Source organism: Paroedura picta, chromosome 10 (genome assembly GCF_049243985.1).
Source record: "Paroedura picta isolate Pp20150507F chromosome 10, Ppicta_v3.0, whole genome shotgun sequence".
Classification (NCBI taxonomy): domain Eukaryota; kingdom Metazoa; phylum Chordata; class Lepidosauria; order Squamata; family Gekkonidae; genus Paroedura; species Paroedura picta.
Window position 1 is genome coordinate 67255267 of NC_135378.1, and position 25556 is coordinate 67280822.

At 43.9% G+C, this 25556-nt stretch overlaps 1 long non-coding RNA gene across 1 annotated transcript in view; it reads left to right on the forward strand.

Moving 5' to 3' along the window:
• Positions 1-8060: 8060 nt before the first annotated feature.
• LOC143819234 (uncharacterized) overlaps positions 8061-25556 on the forward strand; it is a 32248-nt gene continuing 14752 nt past the window's right edge. Inside the window, exons 1-3 of the long non-coding RNA XR_013224872.1 lie at positions 8061-8180; positions 12779-12954; positions 14584-14700. This is a non-coding gene — a long non-coding RNA (uncharacterized LOC143819234). The remainder of the gene's footprint in view (positions 8181-12778; positions 12955-14583; positions 14701-25556) is intronic.

Here is a 25556-nt window from a genome sequence, read left to right on the forward strand (position 1 = left end):
TATTGAGTCTGCCAAGAAAACGCTAGAGGGCATCACCCCAAGGGTCAGACATGACTCTGTGCTTGCACAGGGGATACCTTTTATGGTAGAAAAAAGTTGGGTACAAAAATCTACTCTTTTTCATCAGTATCAATGGGCTTGACAGAATTGACTATCCATGGTAAAATGTACTATTTGACACATTTGCTCTAGTCAAATCTGCATTTTTCAGATCCAAAGAACCTATTTTAGAAAGCAGAATAAGCACTGAATGAGGCATTTCCCAACTCCATCAAATGCTCAGATTTGGCATTTCTCCCAAGTACCCACTAAGTATGAGACTGAACATTGCCCATAATTATAGCCACTCTTAAAGCAGGGATCTTGGAAGGATAAACCTCTGGCTTTATCTCCTTTCATGCCAGGAAGTTCCACTCCAAATTTATGGTGCATGATGGAATTTAGGAATTTTGCTTTTTGAAGGAAGATTAAACTAAACCTGGTACAGTTCTTTTTTGAGCATGTGAATATTCATATTTTCAGAGCATGACATCCTGCCACTAAATATCATCAATTATCTTATTTCTTTTCTAATATTGCACAAAAGTACAACTGAAAGTACACCTTTAGAGAGATCTCATAACCATTTGACTAATTTCTAGAGGCTTTTTTCTATTTTAGCAACTAATACTTACATCAGATTACCCTGTTATACTTCTCACAACTAACCAAAGAGACCAAACTGAAAAGAAAACATAATAACGTAACAATGGACGGCACGGACTTACCCGCGCTGTCGGTTGGCGGGTAGGGGGCCGGGAAGGGAGCGTCGGCTCCACCGGCCAGGCTTTGGGCTCCGGCGGGTGCGCTGCGGCGGCAGCGCGCACGGCGGGGGGCGGGGTTAGGAGCGTCCTTTTAGGACGTTGGCGAGCTCCTTCCCGCCTCTTTGCTGGCTGCGCAGGGCGAGCTAACGGCTGCCTGAACGTCTGTGGAGAGAGCGGCGAGCGGTAAGACTTCCCCGGCTCAGGAGACGGCGGTCTTGTTGTCCCCCCCGGGGTAGTCTAGGCCTCGTGTGGGGCGAAGTTGCTTTCCCCTCCGGCGATCTCCTTGAGAGAGCGCTTGGCGCTCGGCTTGGAAAAAAAAAAAAAAAAACGGGAAAAGGAGCCAAACGGCGAGCGCGGCATGGCAAAGGGGCAGCGGGCCCGGGAAACTAGGGCCAGCGGGAAGGGTGGCTCTCGGCTCCGGGTTTCACCGGAGGGACAGGAGGGTACTACCGCGGCCCAGGGGCAACGCCAGAGGCGCAGCAGCGCCGCCAAGGCCCAGGCTGCTTGGGCGACGGCCCTGCCCGCCTCACAGGCAAAAAGGGGCGGGACGAGCGGCAGCGGGGCGGCAAGCGCGGCTTCGGCACGCAGGCCCGCTTCCACAGCTAGGGCCCGGTCGTCAAGCAGGAGCAAGGCAGGGAGCCAAGAACGGGCGGATTCGGGAGCCAAGGCACGTGGGCGTCAGAGCCAAAAGGGCCAAAAACCTCCCGCAGCCTCCATCTTGAAAAAGCAATCTGGGGCCCGGCAAAAATCTGGCAGGGCAAAGCAAGCGGCAAGCAGGGTTTCCCTTAGCCAGGCATCTTCCTCTGAGGGCTCTCCTTTAGATTTAGGGAGAGGCAGGACACGCCATAGGGGGAGCAAACATTCAAAGACCCCCAGTCGCACCAGGAGTGCGGCACCTGCTGGTCGCAGGGGCAGGTTTCAGGACGGGACATCTGAATCTAGTAGTTCTTCCTCATATGAGTCAAGGGAGGAGGAAGATTTTAGTCAAGGGGGCTCTGATTCTTCTCCAGTCAGAGGCCGCACCTCGAGTCAAAAAAGTCTAGTTACTAAGACGGATGATAAATTTTGGCTGGGGTATGCAAGGGCAGTGGAACACATGACCAATACCCGTATGTCAGGGGAAGCCAGTGGCAGGATCAGCCCTGCTGGGAATGCGAGTGACAACAAAAGTGCCACATCTGAGGAGTCTGCGCGGGGTGAGCCGAGATCGGGACCCCGTCACAAGAAGCATTCAAAATCAAGCGGTCACAAGCGCAGACGGTCAGCTAGGAGTACCCCATCGTCGGGTGAGTCCTCCTCCTGGGATGAGGGGACGGACATCCGGCGGGAGGGTTGGCACTGGGTAGAAGCGGCTTTCGTCCCGGGGATCCCTAAGTGGATGGACTACCGTCGATCCAACACCAAGAGGTTGTTGGACGAGGCGGGCATACCAGAAAAAGACAGGGCACCCCCCGTCAAATGCAAAGTGGCAGATGCCCCCCCAGGGGTTCATTTGGGTACAAAAATTCGAGAACGGGCCCTGGAGGGTTATTTTGTTGATTTCTTCTCCCTGATCCCGGGTCAGGAGGGGGGAGGGGACACTGGCAGCAAAAGAGATAGTAAGAAAAAGAAGGCTGCTGCACACTGGGAACGTTCCTTCGACAACTGGTTGAAGGGATTTGCAGTTTATATAACTATCGTGGCGGGGTCATACCCGGAAAGGGGGTGGCATTTGGGAAGATATTTCTCGCACATTCTTGAAGCCAGGGACATTGCAGGCGACGAGGCTGCAATAGAATATGACAGGGTTTTTAGGGAGTTAGCGTCCCAGAATGCGGATGCACGATGGGACTTGAAGCACCCGGACACGTGGTTCGTGCACGTGGGTTCAAGTGCCAGACGCCCCAAGGATAGAGGTCAGCAGTGGGGGACCGGGAGACGTTCTTCCGGCCTCCCCTGCTGGGATTACAACAATAAAGGTTGTCGGCGGCGGCGTTGCCGCTTCGATCATAAGTGTGAGAATTGCGGAGGTAGTCATCCCCTCCCATCTTGTAACAAGAGCAGCACCCAAACGCCCTTTCGTGGGGCCCGACCCTCTGGAAAAAAAGAAGGGGGGTCGGGGACTTCTGGACCGTCAACTTCAGCAAAGCCAGCATAAGAGTGCACCATCTTCACTCCGCTGCAAGGCTCTCACCCCGGTAAGTTTGCCCAATCTCATGGATTGGCTTCGGCAGTACCCTAACAGGGTAGCGGCCGACTATATAACTTTAGGTTTCTCAGAGGGTTTCAGGATTCCTTATAATGGCCCGCGAGTGGCCACTAAGTGCGACAATTTGAAGTCCGCTAAGGCTATGCCTGACGTGGTTAGAAAGAAGCTTAGGAAGGAGTGTGCGGAAGGCCGTATGGCTGGTCCTTTCGATTTCCCGCCCATACCGCATTTACGGGTATCTCCATTGGGGGTGGTCCCCAAAAAGGCTCCGGGTGAATTTAGGCTAATTCATCACCTATCTTACCCAGCGGGCTCTTCAGTGAACGATGGAATACCTCCTGAATTGTGCACAGTAAAATACGCACCGTTTGATCAAGCGGTTGCTTTGGTTCGAGCCAGTGGCCCAGGAGCCTTGATGGCAAAATGCGATATTCAATCCGCATTTAGGTTACTCCCGGTACACCCCAAGGATTTTGATTTACTGGGTTTATATTTTCAAGGACAATGGTATGTTGACAAGGCCATGCCCATGGGGTGCTCGGTGGCCTGTGCAGCCTTCGAAACTTTTAGCTCATTCTTGGAATGGGCAGTAAAAGAGAAGGGGCAATTTACAGCTGTCACCCATTACTTGGATGACTTTCTTTTTGTTGGCCCCCGGGGGTCCCTGGAATGTGCGCATCGCTTATCCATTTTTCAATCTCTGGCCCGTGAATTTGGGGTTCCTTTGGCAGCGGAAAAAACAGAGGGCCCCTCGGCAATTTTAACATATTTGGGGATTGAACTGGATTCTGTTTCCGGAACGTCCAGACTGCCTAGGAACAAATTGGATAATCTCTTGAGGGTGCTCGATGAGATGTCTAGAAAAGAAAAATGCACTTTGAAGGAGATGCAAAGTTTGATAGGCCATCTCAACTTTGCTTGTAAAGTAGTCGTGCCGGGCAGGGCATTTTGCGCCCGTCTGGCACACGCTACAGTGGGAATAAAAAAGTCACATCACCACATACGAGTTACCCGACATATAAAAGAGGACTTAGCCGTGTGGCAAACGTTTTTGAGGTCTTTTAACGGGGTGGCCATTTGGCAAACCCCCTTTTCCCTGGGGAACTGCCTGCAAGTGCAGTCTGATGCTGCAGGCAGTTTAGGTTTTGGGGTTTTCTACAGGAATCAATGGTGCGCCATGCGTTGGCCGGATTCTTGGAATGGGGAGGTTCGGCGTGACCTGACCTTTTTGGAAATGTTCCCCATATTAGTAGCAGTAGTCATTTGGGGGCACTTGTTTGTCAACAAGCGAGTCACATTTTGGTGCGATAACCAAGCTGTGGTTCGTATTGTTAACCGTCAATCTTCAAAATCTAGCAGGGTCATGCGCTTGATACGCAGATTGGTGTTGACCTGTTTAACTCTTAACATTGCATTTAAAGCCGCTCATGTGGCGGGCGTGGACAATAAGGTAGCCGACGCCCTCTCTCGTTTTCAGGACGAGAGATTTCGTCATCTGGCACCAGAAGCGCGTTCGAGTCCAGAAGTCTTCCCGGAAGAACTTTGGTCCCTTGGCATCGATTGATCCTACAAGGGATTTTGGGGTCCATGGCACCTTCTACGCGCCGGGCATACGAAGGAGCAGCAAGGAGCTTTCTCTCCTTTGCAGACTCTAAGGGCTTCTGTGGGAAGTGGCCCATGTCTGAACATTTATTACTACAATATATGGCGCACTTAAGAGGGAAGGGTTTGTCCCCCAGATCAATTAAGGTCCAATTAGCAGGTCTTTCATTTGTCAGCAAACTTTTCAAAAGTTGGGACCCTGCCTGTTCATTTTTAGCTCAAAGGGCGGTCACCGGTTGGAGGCGTGAAGCCCCAGCAGTTAGGGACCTTCGGCGCCCCATAACCAGACACCTGCTAGTCGAGTTGTTAAGAATATTGGATACAGTATGCTTTGACCACTATGAGTTTTGTCTGGTGGGAACAGCCTTCACTTTGGCCTTTTTTGGAGCGTTTAGGGGCGGTGAATTAATTTCCCCATCGAGGTTCGTTGCTGGGCCAGGTGTTTTAACTTCAGATGCTTTGGTTTTCCAGAATGAGGGACTGGTTGTCCACCTCAACCGGTCCAAAATGGACCAGGCAGGACAGGGTACTTCAATATACATCCCCAGGGCAAAAAAGGCTTTTATATGTCCGGTGCGTTGGGCGTGCAGGTTCATGAACATTCGCCCTGGTAAGTCCGGACCTTTGTTGATGCATAAGGATGGTTCATTCTTGTCACGTTTTCAGTTTTTATCCATTTTGCGGGGTTGTTTACAAAAAATGGGGTTGGCAGCCGAGCATTATGGAACACATTCATTTAGAATCGGGGCTGCTACCCAGGCGTTTCAGGATGGTGCATCCAGTGGAAGGATAATGCGTTTAGGTCGATGGAAGTCAGCAGCATACAAATCATACATTCGACCAGATATTGTTGATTAATTTCTGCCTTGTTCCAGGACCACCCCCCCCTGTTTGGACGGTGTTCGTATTCGGGCACAGTATCGTGCATTGGGCAAGCCAGTACGCCATCAACTCTGGCTGGGATCGTCACCTTGGTCTGGGGAGACATCTTCGCATTATCTGGATCGGCTGTCGGGGCCTAAGATGGAAATCGTTATTGGAAATTGCAGCTCGCTCAGTGCATTTTTGGGGAAGGCCGGATGTCGCCATCGTACAACTGGGCGAGAATGACATTCCTAGCGTACCGGGCCGCCAGCTGATTAACGACATCATTGCGGATTTGACAGTCCTGCAGCAGAGGATGCCTGGAACTATATTAATGTGGTCGGAGATGTTGAGCCGCTTGGCCTGGAGGAGCATTAAGGGTCCGGCAGTCATTAATAGGGCTAAGGCCAAAGTTAACCGAGCTGTTTCTCGTTTCATTGTTCAAAATGGGGGGCGGGTGATATGGCATCCCGACTTAGATTGCCAAATTACTGCCTTTTACCGCCCAGATGGTGTCCATCTGACGGATTGGGGCCAGGATGCCTGGCTCTTTGATATTAGATGGGAGTTAATGTTATGGTTGAGGGAGGTCGAGGGTTGGCGGGAACGAGATGTCCCTCGTTCTGTGGCGTTTGTTGGCACAAGAGAATGAAACTGTTTTGAAGGGAACCGGTGTGCGATCGGTCTTCCCGCGGTGACTGGGGCCTCATTAAAGAGGTGGTGGTAACGAGCCGCAGGCAGATCCTGCGGGGTAAGCTTGTAGCTCGTTCATGACCGGATGACCCTGGCGGTAACCAAGGAGGTTTGCGCCCCTTGGCCCTCCATCTGGGTCATCTCTCAGATTTAGGCTCATCCACATGGGAGACCCGTATTCTCAGCGGGGAAATGATGGGCTCCCTATGGATCGTCATTCGGACACCGCAGTCAGCGGACTGCGTAGCTCAGTTTCATTCGCTTGTTGCCTCCAACCCTCTGCGTTGGGTGTTGAATAAAAGCTGTGGCCAATTTAAATGCCAATCTATTTGGAGTCGCGTCTTCCTTTCCAAAGGTGTCCCCTTGCCTGCCAACAGCCTTTTTAGGGCTGTTTAGGCCTTTGAACTTGTTGTTCTTAACATCTTGCTTTCCCCTCATTTCACACAATAGCCTCAGATTCCTCTGAAATACATGCACTTCATTCTTTTGATCTTGTATCACAATCACAGTTTTTGGGAATAGACCAGGGATTCCCGATCAGATGACCATGGGGGTCTGAAGGAGCTCCACAGGGGGTCCATAGCCTTCCTCCTCCTGCCTTAATGGACTTAGTTACTAGCTAGGGAACTGGCCACTTTCACTGCCCCTTCACTGCATGAGTGAGATCACTTGTATTTTCTGTACCTGGAAGGGGGCACAGCCTGCACACTTACTCCCCTCTTAAACCACCTCCTGTCTGTCTCCTCTCAGTCCTCCTCAAACCTGCCTGTTAATGCAGGTGGCATTACTTCTGGTCACATGTCACTTCCAGGGGTGTGCCAGGGAGGTATATCTTGCTGACATCATTTCTGGGGCTCCTCAAAGCCTAAAAAATTATTCAGAGTGTCCTCCATGATCAAAAGCTTGAAAAAGGCTAGATGTAAGAAGGATTGCTCTCTTAAATTATATAAACTTACAATTTCTTTATCTAATCAGAGAATTCATATGCTACCACACTAGAACCTGCTTAAGACAGTAATATTATGCTGTTACTGGATTACTTGATAATACTTCATTTGTTTTTTATATATTCTTCTTTATATTTATTTATTTATTGCAACTTGAAAACAAAGTCAGTTGGCAATCCATGGGCCTTAATATCTTTTTTAAAAACATTTTTAAAAAATCAAAGTTTTCTCCAGGGTAGAGTTGATGATACCCCACCTTGTGCATGGGAATAACTGCAAATCAGCATCAAGGAGTTCTTGGCTGAACCCCATGGGTTATCAGGGTAAGTGTATGCAAATAACCAGATATTTCTCTATAGTTAGATAACTATGAAACGTTCAGGAAAAGTGTTTTGATAAAATGTTATTTTTATTTATTTATTACATTATAGTAATGCAATAATACTCTCAAGATAAGCAGCACAAAATAAGGAAGCTAGCTTACTACCTGGAACTTGAAAATCAAACAACACACCCTTAATTACTTTCACAAGCAGGCCCCAATTCAGATTATTTTCTAGCATGCTGTAGTAATTTCATAGATGTGGACCAGAAGGGGGGGGGAGAAACAAACTAGCATACCCTTTCTCAATTACCAGGCTAAATACAAGCTTTAGCCTGCCAGGGTCAGGTGACCAGTCTGGCTAGTTAGGAACTATCCTTGCTAGAACCTTCTAGAAGATTACCTAATCTCTCCAACTCACCCCCTCCCTTTGGCAGATACCAGGTTTCTCCTATAACTAATTATCCTAACAGAGTGATGTCCTTGAGGAAGGTGAGACAGCCAGTCTCTCATTGCAAACACCTGCAAGATGGAACCATTTGAAATACCACACACAACCGCTTGGGAGGAGGAATTTGGGCTGCTTTGCCTGATAGTCAGGGTGATGTAGTGGTTAAGAGTGGCAGAGTCTAATCTGAAGAATCAGGCTTCACATGAAGCTTCCTTGATGATCCTGGGCCGGTCAAACCCTACCTTACAATTCAACTGTTGTGGGGGACAGAAAAGGAAGGAAATTGTAAGCCACATTGAGACTCCTTAAGGTAAGGGAAAGTGGGCTATAAAAAAAATATCTCTTCTGCTTCTCTATGTGTTTGCCTCAGTGTGGGTGTAACTTTTGTTATGAAAAATAATAGTTATGCAGCTTAAAACAAGCAACACAGAGAGACATTAGAAATTCCCTGAGACAACAAAGAATAAGGAAGTTAGAGTACCAAACTAGCTTAGAAAAGTGCTACATCAGCTTATTGTGAATATAGCAAAGGGAGGGGTAAAACTTTCATAATCTTCCTTGTCAGCAGCATTCATTTACAGAGTCGAGTTTGTCCATGACAATTTCTTTAGACATACCAAATGTTTGTGTGGGGTCTCCTCCTGTGATTGGGAACACAAATATTCCCAGTCTTGGGGGTGACAGCTACATGTTAGCATTTAGATGAATGCAAATAGTTGTGTTTGTTCAGGAGCAGGGGGCAGGGCCGGTCCAGCTGGCTTTTCTCCCACTCTGTATTGGCCTATCCAGGAGTATGGGAGCCCACATTTCTTCATTGCCCAGAATGGGAGTTCTGGTGCCTTATGGTGGCTCCAGATAGTGACACTACCTTTATCCCATCAACACAAAGAACAATAGCAGCACTCACACTGAGTTCAGCAGGAACACCAACAGCTGGGCTGAGCTGTTGAACATGTTTCAACCCAAAATCAGTCCCACTCAGTTCAGTGGTACTTCCGGTTATCTTAAAGATCACAATATGAGGTTCATTTCACCAGAGAAACTGAAGATGCAAATGTTAAGGGATGTTTCACACACCAGTTCATGTGACTTAAAAAAACATGCTATATGTATGCAATACCCATGTATTCTCAAGGGTGTATTTATAGAGCTACACAGGCCGGGTGTAGAGGGTTTGCTGTTGGGTCCTTACCTTCGTTTGCTGCTGTGTGATGCATTAAGTACTCCTAAGGAACTAGAGTACATCATGTTATCTCGGTCTGCAAGGCAGCAGGTATTTGGGGAAATGCACAACTGGCTGGTGTCCAGCAGTGGAGTTCTGAACATGTGCTGGAAATACCAAGCTTTGTGGTATGACATTCCCCTTAAGAGCAGCAAAACCAGTTCAAGCGTAGAATATTGAACTGTTTGTTGTGTCTGACTTTGGGGTTATTTTATTTTCTGTTTTGTAGGCAATTGCTCCTGGAGGAAAAATTACCTTAAACATTTCCTTTAGCTGTATAATTCTTCTTTGTACAGGGCTTATTTCTGGCACATGGTCTTCCATAAAGACGCCCAAAGACAAAACCACAAGAACGGTCAAAACAGCACAGCAAGGAGAAAAGCTTTACTCTTGATAGAGGACAGGCACCTTGCTCTAGAGAACCAATTCTAATGTGTGTAATTTTCACCATTTATTTGAATGAGATTGCCGAGCAAAAGAGTGAAATGCAGGTGGAGATAACACATGTTTATCTTTCCAAGTTTCATCTTTCTTCATATATCTTGGTATAGGGGGGGGGGCAAGTACCTTGTCTAAGGGCTGAGTTTACTTACCGTGTTTATTTACTCAATTTAATTTTTAAAATATATTTGTCTGCATTTATCCCAGAGAACAGGGACCCAAGGCAGGCAGCAAAATTACATTGTTTTCTTTATTCCTTTGCATAAGTGTGGACCAGAGATCTAAAATTAAACGTGCAAATAAGTCCTTACGGTAAGCTGAAAACATGTCTGCAGCATGTGGCAAATAGCCAATTCCCACTCCTATCCCAAGTTTCCTTAGGATTATTTACTGAAAACACACTGCTATAAATATTCATTACAACTTGGTTTACAGTGCAATCCTAAACTCAGGGGCTTAAGTGGGTTTAGAAGGAGGTAACTCTGCTCAGGATGGCATGGTTAAAGACTAGTTTAATGAATAATATTTCTGCCATTGGCTGGAAGAGGAGATTTTATCATAATCAAGCTTCTATTTGATTTTGTGGTTGAAAGATTTAGGGCTAAATGCTCCCCCATGTGGTAGCAGGAAGACTCAGAGCAACTAGTCCTGGGTCAAACACCAGGCTGCAGCCCGGCACCACATCCTCCATGCGGTAAAGGTCTCTGAGCTTCTTGGAAGAGCAGAATTTTTAAAATGTAATAGATCAAACATTACCTTGGCCTCACCTTCTCCTACAGCCAATAGGGCATTAATAATAGTGGTTAATCCTGGAAGTCTACTGTGAGGATGACTGATGCACAGGGATGTATGGGAAGCATTCAAAACCCAGAAATGGCCCACATTAAAAAATGCATTTCTAATACACACTTGTTCCTTACAGAATGAAAAGCTGATGGAAAGCTACTTATGTATAATGAAACGATTAACTGAAAAATGAAAACAATGAATGAAATGATTAAGATTATTGTCTTAAAATCCCCAAATTTAATGGTCAAGATTAGCGCGGTAGAAACTACCAAACTAAGGATTTGAGAATAAACCTGTCTCCCTAGCGGAAGGCAATAATGTACGTTATAGCTAAGGTAGAAAAGGTGGCTTTTAATGGGAACTGCGACTAAGCCATGCACTCCTTTTATGGCAAAGGCCATATTCTGATACACAGCCACTTCCTGAATGGTGCATACCATGTAATGAAGGGGAAATAACTCGTTTTGTACACTTCTTGGAACTGAAAAGAAATCAACAGACTGACTTGGATGAAAAGGATGAGAATTGTCCGCATTGTGATTCCTTTTGTGACGAGAAATTATAGAAGAATATTTGGCACCCACTTCAAGTTGCTGGTAAGCAGCAAACTGGGTCTCTTTTGAGTCAGAATAATGAGGCAGATCTTAGTATTTAATTGCTGTTACTATATCCATACATATGGGACAGATGTTTCCCATCAGAGCTGAAAAAGAGGTGTCTTAGGAAGGAAACAATCTTTTGAGAGAGGAGGGCAGGAGCGAGGGCAGGCAAAATGCTACAGAGACTCCCTCTTCCACATGCAGCAAGCTGAGTGACCTTGGGTCAGTCACAGTTCTCTCAGAGCTCTCTCAGCCCCACCCACTTCACAGTGTGTCTGTTGTGGGGAGAGGAAGGGAAAAGTGTTTGTATACTGCTTTGGGATTCCTTCGGGTAGTGAAAAGCAGAGTATAAAAATCAATGCTTCTGAAATCTTGGCAGGCTAGCTGGAGGAAAGAAAGGCAGTTAGTGGCTGCTGGCTGGTTTGAGAGGATGGCCACTTCCCTGCAGATACTGGTGAGGAGAGAGCCCGATTCATTTCACTGCTGCATACATGCCCCTTCAACAACAAAAACAGACTTGAAACTGAACAATGCGCCAGCTGAAGTGGACCGATAGCAGAGGTGATCATTACCTCTTTTCAGCCTATAGTTAAGCATCGATACAATGATAAGCCTCCTAGTAAGCAATTTAGAGTCACAAGAAAATTACACTAAAGTGTTTTTCATAAGACAGCCACACAGGCGGCTTCAAGGCCTCGTAATCAATTTCAGGATAACACTTGAGTGTTAAGTGCCCCAATTGGTTTGTTTCCTGCTTCTCTGGTTTTTGTCCCCATTTTCCTTTTGTATTGTGTGCGTCATATTTGAGGTGTTGTTCTGCATTGGACATCCCCTTGAACACAGAGGGAGAAAGGCAGTATATAAATGGGTACATATCTAAAAGTGGGAAAACAAAAAATTGGCCAAAGGCTGTGTAAACTGCATTCAAAGTTGTTTTCTTTGAAATGGGGCCACATGAACATTACTATTCATATAAAGATCCACATCGTACCAGAAAAAAAAAAAGAATCATGCAAATGTCCAAATGAATGGAAGGAACAGAAGGCTGTGGCCAGAACAAACTGTGCACTTGCCAATTCCAAAATTAATTACAAGAATTCTCTATAAACAATTGGAAGACAGATTGGAGCCCCAAACACAGCCAGCCCATGGCAGACTGATGGAGAATGTGGGAAATCCATCCAACCCTAATTTAGGGTAGCCTTGACTTGTTTGCTTCTTTATTGCAATGTGAAATCTAGGCTGTATGAGCCAGTTGATTGTCCCTGAAGAGTGCCTCATTTCCACCCCCAGTGGCATAATTTACTGTCTGGTTTTACTGTGGGTAACAAGATTACTATTGACTGGAACTGCTTTGGATAAATGCAGAATGTTAGAAATATCAAATTTTGGGGATAACACTTTTTAATGTTTTGATATGCAAGGATATTCTGTGATACATCGCTACCTCAAAATTATATGGGTGCTCAATGGTACATACTATTCTGCAAAGGCTGCAGTATATATTCTTTTTATGCTGAAGCTAAGTATTTAGAATTTAAGTATTTAGAACTTATGTGAACAGACATAATAAGGGAATGTGAAGAGTGAAGCAGGATTTTGTTAGGCGTTAGGGGCGTGATAGTTGCCAATGTTTACAACCATGGTCTGTGAGAGGAGGAGGTATTTGGGGTTTTAAATCTCTTTACTTTGGATTGAAAGGTTTTAACCATGATGTGTAAGCAGCCCTGAGTCGCAATGATAGGGAAGTAGAAATATTTTGATAAATAAGTGTAAAGCATTTGCCAGCAATGATAGCACTGAATCAAACTAAAAATTATAGTCTTTTCTTACTAAGGCAGTGACTATTTTTTACAGGAAGTAGAAGTTTACATTATGAAATACATATCTGCTTGAAAAGATGGAGACCTTGAATGTAAGGTGTTGTTGTTATGTGCGAAGTCGTGTCCGACCCATCGCGACCCCATGGACAATGATCCTCCAGGCCTTCCTGTCCTCTACCATTCCCCGGAGTCCATTTAAGTTTGCAGAATGTAAGGTAATCCCCTGTAAATGGGTTATACATAAGCAATTACTGTACCTAACTGTAACCCTGTTTGTGAATGTGAGATTGGCCTCTCTTCTTCACTGACGTGTGTGTGGGTGTGCGAACACCTAGTTCTTCATTTTAGTTTCTCATCCATGTAAAAATAATTCTCCATGCAGGGGACAATGTTGTAGATTAATTTTGTTTTCCTTGGGGAGGATTTCATTCTTTCTTCCTACAAATGTCAAGTTCTTTTATACATTTCTTTCTCTCTTCTGAACCAACACCTAAAAGATGGAAATAAAAGTTAAACTACAGGAGTTTCTTGCTGAGTAAGTGTAATGTAACATTGCATGCTTGGATTCTGGTTATTCTCAGTCTTAGCTACAAGCATGGCATAAAATGGCATGACTGGGGGAATCAGAGACCATAACTAAAGGAATGGCAGTATTTCTTAACAACCCAGATTGTTTAAAAAAACAACCCAAAATTAATCAGTGAATTATGTTTCCAAGAAGCTTTTTGGATCAGGTAGTTTGTTCAGGATTTGTTTTCAAATCACAGAGGAACTTATTTATTTGATATATTTACTGCAAATGTATATTTATCCTCCCTCCTTCTCAAAGTGACTCACAATAAAGCATAATTATAAATACAGGAAAAGATAGACATCAGTATAGTCCAGGGGCATTCGCTGGCAGGGGCTCCTGGGAATTGTAGTCCATGGACATCTGGAGGGCCGCAATTTGACTACCCCTGGTATAGTCAATACAGTTACTACAGTAGCCTCTCATGAAAAACAACAAAACTGATGGGAATTCTGCATCAGTACAATACTATATGTATTAACACAAGCACATTTCCACACACAGTATTTCATGACAACTATGAATCTAGCTGTGATCATTAATGATGCTGGGATTTATGAAAGTCACTAAACTTATCATTCAGTACCTAAAGTGCTGCTGGATCAGACCAGTGATTCATTTAGTCCAGCATCCTGCCTAATACTGTAACCAACTAGTTCCCCAGGGCACAATGGCTTTCCCTCTTATTAGACTGAAGCATAAGAAATAAAATCTGTATATGTGCTGGTTTTATCTCAGAAATTTCAACCCCTGATTTCACCTGACATTCCATTAAATAAAATATTTTGTTATTTTTTAATTTCAAAATGTATTGAGTACTATTTAAGTTAAAGCAGGCTACGAATCCATGCCTTAAGTTTCTGGGCTGAGTCAACAGTCACAATATCATACTGTGATATTTTGTACAACACATCACGAGAGTACTCAGTCACTAAAGAGAAATAAAAATGGAGACAAAAATCTTTCATCTGAGGGTGGGAAATGGATGGGCTATTATATGGTCACTGCTAACATCAGTAGGCTAGATATACATAGTTAAAATCTCTTTGCTCAAGTGTTGATCGGACAGTCTAGGTTACCATTGTTTCAGAGAGATTGATATTAGATGAAATTCCTGCACGATCAATTCACAAGTAGGCCACTTTCATGCCAATTCACAGCAAATGTAAAAGTATTTGAAAATGTGGAGTGAATATACATGGCAGTGGCTCCTGGTTAGCAGAGGTAATGCAGCATCTCTGAATTTGTACTAATTCCTACCCTTATAGTGGAGCTGAAATGGAGAAAGAGGTACAAGCCATAGCAAGGATTATGGTTCACCTGGGAGCGGAGTCATCATGTGATCAGTTACCACTTCCTCTTTTCATCATCCCCTTTATGAGCAGGTAAGGCTCAGCCATTAGCTAACCATTCTTAAAGCATTTTTGCCATTTGTGCTTCTGTGGAACAGCCAAAGCAAGCACCATTTCCCCTCACAGATTTCTGTCATTTCCTTTTCACAAAGTACCAGTATTGAAGCTATGTCGCTTCTAGGCAAGTGTACCCCAAGCAAGCACACCACCGTTTATTAATAGAAGACATCACTAAGAGTGTGAACAATAACTTATTGTCCAAGAGAGTGTTGATGCTTCAGTTCTAGCCCCCAGAATTCCTCTCCCTGGCCTCACAACTGACCCAGAGGAATCTTGCCATTCCCTCAAAAATTCTTTGTTGTGTGCCTCTATTAATAATTGCTTCAAGGGTAGATTCATCTGCATGCAGAGATACTCAGAATCCAATTCCATATTACAGATGATCCTAGCAAAGCAAAGGCAAACAGATTTTGAAGTATTCCAGTTTTTGCTCCCCTGATAACATTTGCAAATCGAATTAAGACGGCTCACCACTGCCCCACCACTCGTCTGGATCCCATACTGACCACTCTGGAGTGTGCAGTGTGATTAACATAAGTGTGAAATCCTTTTTAATATCCTTCCTTAAAAACATGAGTAGGTGTATGGGTTTGGGACTGTGCTCTTTTCAGTCATCCAAACTGAGGTCTAACCTGTTATATCAAGTCTGCAATAAATAATGGATTTTACTGGGACTGAAATCCTGGGCGAGACATATTTGCTGTATAATTACCTCACTTTATCATTACAAAAATACACTTTATAGGAAGGAAGCATTTATTTCACTGTTGAAACTCTTTACAAATGCATATTTTGGCTTTTTACTTGGAACCTTGGATTACTTTCACCTAATAAAAAACATACTTTTCCTCTGCTACCAACAACTGAATTAGAATGAGTTCAGCTTAGCAGCCGTATTGTGACTCTGGACATGCTTGGAAGAAAAGGAGGGAGGGAATAGGACAGGAGTCAGGACTAACTTTCAGACTTGGAGGTTGCTCCCTGCGTTTGGGCCCTTTGCCATCATGGGATCCTTTCTCTGCACCTCAGTCCAAACTGGACACATGAGCTGGATCCTGTGTAAATTCACAATCCATCTCTCTGAACAGCAAAAGATTTATTATGTATTTAACTTTTAATTTCCTTGCTTGGATTGTGCAAATGACGTGATGGCTGAATCCAGTTGGTGCTCTTTAAGCAAACCTCTGCCAGAATTTTACACAGAGCACTGAAGTTTGTTTTGGAATAAACAGGGGGAAAAAGATTAACTTTTCTCAACATTGCTCTTCGGATTTATAGACTCTGGAGGTGTTATTGACTTGTTGTCTTGGTGGACTTTAATTTGAAAAGGAAGCAAATGTTGGTATTCAAAGACAAATGAAGCATACACACACTTACACTAATGCTGTGCAGATTTCATTCTAAGTATCCGAAAATCTCTTTTGATTATCACCATGAACTTCGGGATGTTCTCAAGGTCTTGGAAACCTGCTTATTGTCAGAAACTTTCTCTGCATCAGAAAAGGTTTTGCTATTACAAATAAAAGCACACATTTTAAAATGTGCTATTTTAAACCTCCTGACCACTTCAGGGCAAAAGGAAGAGACATGGATAGCACAACATGAAGGGCAGTGACGGAAAGTGAAAGTTACAGACAATTGAGGGGAAGTTTCTCTGACTTGCCGTAACAGGTGCTTTTTGCTTCCTAGTTTAAAATAGGTTGTGCGGGGAAAGGCAGGAGACTAAATTCCATTTTGTTCTGTCAGACCTGTGAAGTGCAGGAAGGGCAGATACAGCAAGAAACAATTTTGTAGTTTCTTAGAGCAGGAAGTCATCTGTGTGTTAAAGAAAAAGGCATCTGTTTCTGGAATGGGCATTATCTCTGATTAGGAAAAAGCACACAGAACATATCATGGATCAGATGTTTGACTGGCTCAGTATCCTGCTTTATATGTTTACCTCTGCACACAATGGAGGTGCCACACAGAGGAGAAGGGGGAAATCCTAAAAGACATTAATGAGATATTTACTTCTCTGTGATTGGCTAATGCTGTTGTAGACATAAATGATGAAGATTTTCATTGAACTATGCTGATTTCACATGGAGGTTTTCCCCATTTCAGCAACTCTAGCCATGCACTTTTAATTTTTTTTACACATTATGCCCTCTTCCTTTTTTTGGGGGGGGGGTCTTTGTGTGTGTTAAAAACATAACTTTTCTTAAACTGCGGGGGAGAGGGGCCAGGGGGACAGACACATTTTTCCAGCATGTGTTACTGGAATGATCTCTTTCATGTATCCAGAAGGGCACCCCTTTGCCCTTCTTCATTTTTACAGTTAACTCCCTCAGTGTTATTGCCAATGCCCACAAAACTGATTTTTTTTTTGGGGGGGTGGATATCAGGGCCACATATGTCATAGCACTGTTACTATACGTGACAAGTGGGTTTTTCTTTTTGTTCTCACAGTTAGCATTTGAAAATTTCCTCTGCCTTCCCCCAAGCAATTGGAGATTATCCAGTATAGATGACCACAGCAGGGCATCTGGTACCTTCCAGCAATTTGGATTACCAAGAAATTGAAGAATTATGTAATTCTGGAACAGCACTAAGCAAATGTGTATACATTTTTTTAAGTACAGTAATGTCCTGTTCTTGACCAATGCTATACGTGACACCCAGCTATTTTTGTTGATGGCTGGCCATCTGTCCACACCCCCAGATTCTCTGGCCAATTACCTGGAGGTTGTAGTGGACTAGCTCAAATGGAGTTAGCTGAAGCTGAATCCAGCTAAGACAGAGGTCCTCTGGCTGGGCTGATGTGCTCAGGAGGAAGTAGTGCATCTCCTGACTTTTGATGGGGCCCCTTTAACACCTTGACCACTGTCAGGAGCCTGGGTATGATTCTGGGTTCTTCCCTATCTATGGAGGCCCAGGTCACAAATATTACTTACCAGGCATTCTGCCATCTTTGCCAAGCACAACTGCAATAGCTACCTCCAGGCTACATAGGGTGCCCTTGAAGCTGCCCCCAAAACTCTAACTGGTCCAAAATGCAGCACCTTGGGGCCTTACCCAGGACCCCATGAACAGTGCATATTACACCAGTGTGCTCCCAGCTGCATTGGCTCCCATTTGGAGAGTGAATCAGGTTCAAGGTTTTGATCCTCATGTTCAAAGCCCTAAATAGTCTGGGACCCCTAACCGATCTACTGGACTAATTTTTCCACTACATCCCAAGAGAGCTTTGAGATTGTAATCAAAACCTTGCTGAAGGTCCCTAGTCTTGACTAGGGCACCTGCTGGAATGTTCTGCCTAGTGAGATCAGGGCCTTCTGGGATTTTAAATAATCCTGGAGGGCCTGTAAGACCGTTCATGCACTGGGAATTTCACTGCCCCAGTTCCCATGCAGGAGCACAAATCGGGGGTGGATGAGGTGCACCAGGCCAAATGGTCCCCCCGTGTGGGTGCAGGAAGAGGTGGGGCAACCTGCCATGACTAAAACTCCAGCCTGCAGCCTGGCATGAAACCTCCAGTGCGTAAATGGTCTAAGACAGAGCTGTTCCACTAGACCTAATGGTAGAGATCAGGAAATCAGCACCTCTATATCAGAAAACCTAACTGAGAAAGATTCTGAAGAAATCTGCACAACATCTACCAAGCCCCGAGCCCTAGAAGAATTTTAACTATATTGGAGAGACAGGTTTTTATTAATTTTAAAACTGAAATCAGACCACTTAATGCTTGCCATTGCAGTTATTATACTGAATGTTCTTAATTCAGCCTACCAGGAAGGGTGGTTTATAAAAATAAAGTTATATTATTTTGCACTAAAAAGTAAACACAAGTATGTGGAGAATCATGACAGCAGCATGACCAGCAATGTGTAGTGTGTGATACCTGTTATGAAAAGGAAACCATAGCCAATAAAGGTGGGAAAACTAGATTAACATATGATGTGTGGATTAACCTATGGGTTAAGCTATACTGTTGTAAGTATGAATTGGGCAACAATTGTGCTTGCAACACAACCACCACAGAAAAAGCCTCACATAGAATCATCCCTGCTATGAAAATGTCATTAGATCTCACCAGCCTATTCTACTGGTGGATTCCTCCGGTGCAATGGAGTCTTCCATGAAAACAAGAAGTTCTTGTGATGGTGGAATGCTCTTTGTGCTGGAGGCTGGTGTCAGTAGAATGGGCTGGTAAGATTTAACACAATGTATTTCTAGTTTCTGTTTGATGACTTGCCGAGATCGTATTCCATGATACTCGTTCTTTGATTCCAAGTAACACAACTGGTTGGTTAATCTCTAGTCATTAAAAAGAAAGAAAGAAGTCATCTAATGTTTTGTCTGACAGTCTTCTCAGAATTTGCGGGCAAGGGGGGAGGGTGGGCGGCTGACCATGGCATTCCACAGCTGTTGTCCTGTTTACATATTGTAGAGCAGAAGGACATTCCCACTGTGGACACATGGAACTTGTACATTAGATTTAGCCTTCTGCGGTAAGTCTTGTTAAACCTCAGTTTTATGGCCTTACATTTTTAAGTGCCTCTAAGGCTTTCCTTGAATGAGGCTGACAAGAGGAACAGGTGTGTCGCAGATTCAGCTTGGTGACAAGTTTTCATGTCCAGCCGCATTCTTAGATCTGCAGAGTAAAGGATGGCTGAAGAGCCTCTCTGATTCTATTTGAATTCTTGTGGTAGGAAGAATGAGCTATTTTGTACCACCCGGGAACATTTCTGTGGAGAAACGCTTAGCGTTTGATCTTGTCAGGTGGACCTTCTACAAACCACAACACCAGAAGTTAGCTATTCAGCACTAGACGCGGTCACCTGCTGTTGAACATTCTTGTCTCTTACGGAAATCAAGATTGTTGGGCAAGTTTTGATTGCGTCTCATTATAAGGGAAAATGTGTTGTGATAGTAGAATGTGGAAGTTGTACACAAACACATTTATAATCATTTTCAAGCCACTGTTTTGACTCTAGAATTCATATTCATATAGAAAGGCAGTACACCATCTTCGACAATAATTATTACTGTAGCACATGACCAAGGGCATGAGTGTGAGGGCAAGGATCACATACAATCGCTGACAATACAGTACTTCTGTGATAAACACATAAGGAGATTCCACTAGAAGCAATTACTTTCTGTAAACCTAGCATGGTTATTTACATTAAATGGAAATGGTACATTTATATTGTAACTGTATGATCAACATGAAGTATAACCATTGTTCTTTTTCCTGGCAGTGTATGATCACATTTATTGAATACCATGTCTTGAGAATATAGCACAATCAGTGCATTTAAGTATTTGGATGTGTAACTACTAGAATAATGCCAACACATTTTGTTTTTATGATGAACCAGATGACCTCATCATGTTCTCCTGCTTAAAATTTCTTTGCCAGTCTTTCTTGTGTTGAGTTCTCACGTAAACATATAGAATAAACGATTTCAAATAATCCTTAAGTAATGATCCTAAAATATATTTGGAGGCACACCAAGAGGTTCTATGTGCAATTAATTTGAGTCATGGTATTTTATTTAGATGAAAAGTGTATACAGCAGTTAAATCTGGCATGCAAAGTTAAATATGTAACATTGGGGTAAATAAATTCCAGGTATTTCTGCCATAGTGTAATCATAAACAACCAAACATGATCTTTCACATGATCACCACTGTACACAGCTTGGTGTAGTGGTGAGGAGTGGCAGCTTCTAATCTGGTGAGCCAGGTTTGATTCCCCTCTCCTCCCCCTACAGCCAGTTGGTTGACCTTGGGCTCATCACAGCATTGATAGAGCTGTTCTGACTGAGCAGTAATATCAAGGCCCTGTCAGTCTCACCTACCTCGCAGGGTGTGGGAAGAGAAAAGGGAAGGTGATTGTAAACCACTTTGAAACTCCTGGTAGAGAAAAGCAGCATATAAAACTCAACTCTTCTTTTTCTGTGTCACTGCTATTGAATAGAGATCAAATAAGATCTTGCAGAAAACAGCTGCGTATAAATAATGATATTCCACCCACAGGAACCTGCCTAGAAATTGAGATGATCTGAGTTTCTTCTCCAGCATCCACTGCTCTGTAAGATAAGGGAAAGCTACTGGAGAAAGGTCTTTTTCTGTGGTAGTCCATGGCTCTGACCCTGGGGAAATTTGTCTTGTGTTATTTAGGTGCCCAACTCTTGTTGGGTGATTTTTAAAAGCATCTTAACTGTCATTGAGTCTTTTAAAGTGGGATACTAAATGTTAGCGGGACCGAACTGTCCCTAACTACCCTAATTGCAAATTATGCCAGCCAGACATACTCCTTTTTTAAGTGTACTAGAGAAACAATCTTTTAGAGGGTTCTCATTTTGGTCTACAGTAAAACAGGTAGCTTTGACTCTGGAAAGCTTATACTCTGAAACTCTTGCTGGTCTCTAAGGTGCTAACTTGAAAAAGAGACCTTACATTGGGACCCTTGCAATAGAACATCTTCCATCCATGGGACAGCTTCAGCAATGATTCCCCTGAAGCATCTTATTATATAAATGCCTCCAGGCAGAGTCCCATCCATGCCTAAAGGCTTTGGAACATTCAAGACACGGCTGTCAGAATCAGCTGTAATGTGTGTGTGTATGGGGGGGGGGGAATCCAGCTGCCTTTAAACACTCCCAGCCTAGGTTACAACCTCCCCCCCATTACAGTTGATCATGACAGTCCTGCAGCTGTCATTATCACCTGTTAGGTGGCCAGCAGTCCCTTTCAGTACTCCCTCCCTACCTTGGCAGGCTGGGGTAGAGTATTAAAAGGAAGCATGGGTGGCCGAGAGTCTGTTGCATTTTTTGTACAATGGGCGTTACTGCTAGTAGTCATCAAAGCCAATTCAGTAAAATTAGAGGACTGGAAATGAAGTTCACACATCAGATTTCCTATATCTGCAGTTCTTAACTGTGTGGATCTTTCCATTTAATCCACACCTATTCCTTTCTAGGGTTGCCTCTCTATCTGAGACTTCCTTTTTGGCCTTTCCCTTCCGCTTTGTTTCCTGGTCAAACCTAACTTCCTTAGGCCCGAACTACTACTCTTGGCTTGCTGTTTCCATAGGCTCCTACTTTAGGCAGTTCTATTTCTTTGCTCATCTGCCTGTGCTATTGCTGGGGGCAATTGCTCAGTTCATTTAGTTACTGCGGGAACCTTCATCACCAACACCTAAAGACATTACTACAAAATAATGGAGACAGGCCATCCAGCAAACGTGTCCATGTTAGAAGTACAAAAGGCATTGAACGTACACACCTACTGCAGGGCAGGCCGGCCCCTCCATTAACAACCAACTCCGTATAGTTCAGTCCACATGACCCAGATTTCAACATGCCTAAATCAGTGAGAAAGAGTGTTGAAGGAAGGGGCCAGCCCACAACTGTAGCAAGCTGCTTGAGAAGATGTAACATTCCCATTTCCCAAGGTCCTGTCAGTCTGGAGGGAAATTTTGTTGTCGTTGTTATTATTATTATTAATCTATTACCCACTTCTATCAGCAAAGCCATCTCATGGCTGGTTACATGCCCCACATAAAATACATAATATCATTGATCCCTCATTTAAAGTATGTTTCCATACAGCAAAAACCTATTCCCCCCCCACCCCCAAATCAACTAGCTACCCCACTGTGCAGCGTGGGGATAATCTATGGGTGCTGGTGGTCTACCACCAGCCAATGGTCTGGCTTGGAGCTAGTCTAACCTGGAGGGTCCCATCTGGTCTTCCGTGCCCTGACCTCAACCGAAGACCTGGCAGAAGAGCTTCACTTTGCAGGCCCTGCAGAATGCAGGAAGCTTGACAATGACAGTTTAAAACTATTATGTGTAGAATTTCAAGTGCCTCTTTCCATCCCTTCTTTGTCTTGCAGAGGGACATTTTTTAGTTAACATAGGATTATAATGTGCTAATACACAGCAGGGATTTCACATGGCTCGTGGATTTGCAACCAGAACTTTATTCTTATTGCCAGCCACATGTCCATGCTAAGAAAACAACCAGTCCTAAATTGTACATTTTCTGCCAAAATGGTAAATATAGCAGGCTGAAAACAAACTTCAGGGCTGATTCTGCACTTACTTTGTTTATTCCATTGTGGATCCTGATGAATTCAGATTGATTAGAACTCGGGTCTTCCTCTATCCGCCTCCCCCCCCCCCATTGAAACAGAAAAATCTTCTGCACATGATTAGGGAAGCTTAGAAGTGGGGGGGGGGGGAGGGGAATAAATCCAAGAGGAAAATCTCTGCCTAGATGAGTTAGGGCTTCTTCTGCCGAGGCCAAAGGGAAACAAACCAAAAACAGAAATATAGGATATGTTTTGGGGAGAGGGACACATCCTATAGCACTATATCTTGCTCCATATCCTTCTTTTCCTCTACTCAGTGCCAATTTGGTATATTTACCATTTTGGCAGAAAATGTACAATATAGGACTGGTTGCTTTCTAAGCATGGACATGTGGCTGGCAGTAAGAAAAATAAAGTTCTGGTTGCAAACCCACAAAGTATGTGAAATCCCTGCAGTGTATTAGCACATTTTAATGCTATGTTAACTAAACAATGTCCCTCTGCAAGACAAATAAGGGATGGAAAGAGGCATATAATAGTTTAAAATGTCATTGTCAAGCTGAATGGTTCCAATAAAATGTTGCACAACTGGGGACAGATTTTTTCCATTTTGTGCATGTATTGTTCTGCATATTTAAAAGAACCTTTGTTTTCTCATTTACCCCTTTCCCACCAGGCCAGATGACTATATATATTTGGTAATGTTTTAGCTAGAAGAAATGGTGCCATAATTGATACTATTTTTGCTTCTTATTTATCCTTTTTATTGCAACCGAGAGTGTTGGCAATAAGCTGCTTTGGCCCCCTTGTCTCATTAGTACCAAAATAACTGAATCCAAGACCCTTCACCTCTATCCCCATTTCCCAACACTAACGGTATAGATTGGCAATATGATAGAAGATGTCGTGGCTATTATGGGTCTGTTAATTTAAACATGCCTCGGCTCCCGTCCTCGAATCCTTTTTTCCCCTTCCTTGCTAAGAGCAGCAGCTGTGACCGATGCAGTCACCCAGTGGATGAAAGGACAATAAAATTCTGAAGCTACATTGTTGCTTGGTAACCACCTGCTAGGAGCACAAAAGTGGAACACATACAGTGCCCTGGAGGCTGAGGGCATCACATCTCATAGACAAATGGGTGCCTTGCAGTTGGCCGGAGGATCAAGAGAACCGAGCATGGATGTCTCCTGGAAGGCAGCTCCAACTTTTTTATGCTGAACATAGCATATATATATATGGATATAGGATAATAATTGGGGTCCTGTGAGGAATTTCAGGGTGCTGGGGGGACAATTTGGAAATCCCATTGCAGCCTTCAAAATCTCTTCCTCTAAAGGCTTAGTTGGTTGAGCAGGCTAATTTATTCCCTTTCCTTTTAACTGTTTACCACCCTCAATGCTCTGTCTCTTTTGAAGCCTTTTCAGTTGCTATTAGTCTGGCATGTTTATTGATTTACATAGGCATGTTTTTTCTGCATACTTGAAGAATTCGGTGTATATATAGATACCTTGTCCATGGGTAATCTGGTTTTCATTATCCACTTAGGATTTCATTGGCTATTTCCGCATGGAGGGGTAAAACGCAAGGGGCTTCCTGCTTAGAAAAATGGGATGGTAAATCTTGCATTTGCAGCCCTCGTTACAGGGAGACACCTCCCCCCCCTCTTGAATTTTCACTCTGCTCCATCATGGCTTTTTGCCTCCTGACGAGGCTGCAAGGCAAAGAAACAGGAACTTCTCCCTCCACTCCTTGGCTAGTCAATCACAGCAAGCCACCAGTCACAGCACAGTACAGCAGTTCTCATGTGGACTGAAATTTTCTCCCCTGCCTCAGCCCTGGAATTAATAAAACATTTTTTGCTAATGGTTGGCTTTAAAACAAGGTGCTCAGACCCCTGTATGATCAGGAGAAGGCAGCCAGATCACTCATCCATCCCTTCCCAGTTCATTTCCCACCTCCAGAAAATGCAAATGGGGCTGTTTTTGCCTGCCCCAGTTGTTGGAAGGCTGGACAGGTAACTGGAACCCAACAAGAGATTTTGTGCTAATGGTTGGCCACCCCTCTTTCCCAGCTCATTCCCAACCTCCAGAAACAGAAAAAGGGTTATGTTTTGCCTGCCTGATCCCAAAAAGACCATGAAAAATTGAAAGAAGATTTTATTTCACCTTTGACAATGTAGTTTGTGGTCCCACTGCAAAATGGATGGTGCCATTAAAAAAAAAAATTACTCAGAACAGGAAATGGAGAGGGGAGGGTGGGACCAAGCTGCTGAGACTATCGTGCATTTCCCCCTGGTTGCTCACTGGTTGGTCACCAGTGGTTCATGTGATTTAGGCCGGTAAATCCAGTTTTCTGGATTCCTGAAGTAAATTAAAAATGGCCAAATCACAACCCTGCTACTAGAAAGCCTCAGGATGCTGGTGACGTCATGTGGCTCTATATTAAGGTGACCAGATTGTCCCTTTTTGGAGGGACATCTGTGGGTACCTGGCAAATTGTACTTATGTTGTAATTAAATATATATATTAAATATATATATTACAATACTATTTTTGCATTCTATGAAACTTTTTGTTGCTCCATATAGACCAAATTTTTAATCCAGAACCCCCCTGGTCAATGGTGTCCCACTTTACCAATGTTAAAATCTGGTCACCTTACTCTGTATGCCACCAACATGTGATGGTTGCCAGGAACATTTTGAAAATGGCCATTAACAATGTAGGGGGCAACCATATTACTG